We start from the raw sequence: 1808 nt of genomic DNA on the forward strand, positions 1-1808 counted from the left end.
GGGCTCAAGCCAGAGACTATGGGGTCATGTCTATGATCCCACGCTCAAGCTGGTGACCTCCGAGTCTCAAACCTGGGACCTCAGGCTGACTATCTACTGCACCATGGTCAGGTAGGTGGTAACTTTTTTTTTCTCTTAAGGGATTTCTGTCTCCAAGTAGTTCTGGATCCAAACTTTAAGAATGATTTGTTAAACTGGAATAGGTGACAGTATCATCACAACATTTTATTGACCATGAATTCATATGATGCACCAGAATTGACTCCCAGACATAGTGTGTCCTCAAGAATTAATGTGCCACATTATGGGTGCCACTCCTCTGCAGAAATTATTAGAATTAGTTAGAGAGCTGGCTTCTTTTGCCCCAAGTATATCTCAAAGTTTAATTCCTAGTGTTCACAGTTGGAGAAGATGTTGATCCCCAAAAGTTGCATTTCTTCTGCATAAACAGTAAACTTTATATAGTTTAACTTCCTTATATAAATTCTCCTGTGCTAATCTCAAAGAGTACATTTGTTATTGCTGAAAAGAAAAAAGACTTCTGTGAAAGTGGGAGAAAACTTCAACATCAAAATGATTTTCTCTACTTTCCTAGGAATGAAAGAAACACAAAGAAGCCCTAAACCATTTCTTGTCCAGATTCTGTCAAAATCTCACTGCTGTCTGAGAAAAGAATAAAATATTATGGACTGGTTTAGTGCTGGTGTATATTTGAAAGCAGTATCTGGAGACTGTTTCCAAAGATTTCAGCTGTCTACTCTTATTCCTTGCAAATGGAGCAAAGATTAATACAGTGATAACTGGAACCTGGTTTCAGAAAACTTTGACTATTATTTATGTTCCTTATGAATCAATGTGTTTAATCTTCCCTGGATGGCTGCTATGTAGATTGCATGCAAAATGCTATTATTGAATTTTTTTGGTCTGTACCCTGTAGCCCTCAAAGTCTGGACATTTCTTATGACATACATCCAGAGGTGCAAATGCTTTGCGGGACGGTGTCCACAAATACCTGGGGACATTACCCAAGGGGAAGTTGACTTCTTCATGGACTGACTGCCTTTATTCACATTTCCAAAGGCATTTCAAAATTCACTTACCAGCTACAAGGTTGGTTCATTTTTCAACATCTGTAGCTTCCGATATTGAGAAGGACAGGAAGAGAAATGTGCATCCATCTCTGCATCTGTTTTTCTCACAGTGCCTTTGGAGTTAGTTGCCCAGATGAAAGCTAAGAAGGATTTAGAACAAAGAAGGTGGTAGTCCTGAACCACAGTCAATTGCTTGTGTAATAGTCATGATAATCTGGGATGTCAGTCCCTAGACAATGTTGAGTTGTTAACTTTTGGGGCATCTTTCTTAAAAAAAATGTGATGTTTATTATATTAAACTTTTAGGATTCAAATTAGATATACTATTATCTGATTTGTGTCCTTAAAACTTTTGAGTCCTTCTTGTATTCAGAGAGAATTTCTGTCTTTTAAAGACATTTTCTTAGAATTGTTTTGCTATAGAGGACTAGCAATCAAAAAATCTCCTCCAAAGGAAATTAAAATTAATACATATTTTCAAGCCACTAATATGTTTCTCTTTTTAATGTTTTTCAGTTACTTTAATGTTGAATTAAATAATCACCTTTAAAATAAACAAAGAAAAAACAGATTAAAAATTATTTAAATGATAAATATGGGGTGAAGCAATTCTTTACAAAATGATGCAAAGTATTTTTTCAAAGAGGTTCAATTAATAAAATGTTAATTTCCAGTCTTGTGATGCCTATAAGTTATCTAAAAAGAGTTCAGTAAAGA

The 1808-nt window shown here is 35.3% G+C and overlaps 1 pseudogene; it reads left to right on the forward strand.

Moving 5' to 3' along the window:
• The first annotated feature begins 234 nt into the window (after positions 1-234).
• LOC136398390 (centromere protein L pseudogene) lies at positions 235-1216 on the forward strand (annotated as a pseudogene).
• The last annotated feature ends 592 nt before the right edge of the window (positions 1217-1808 follow it).

This window comes from Saccopteryx leptura, chromosome 3, assembly GCF_036850995.1.
Source record: "Saccopteryx leptura isolate mSacLep1 chromosome 3, mSacLep1_pri_phased_curated, whole genome shotgun sequence".
Taxonomy (NCBI): domain Eukaryota; kingdom Metazoa; phylum Chordata; class Mammalia; order Chiroptera; family Emballonuridae; genus Saccopteryx; species Saccopteryx leptura.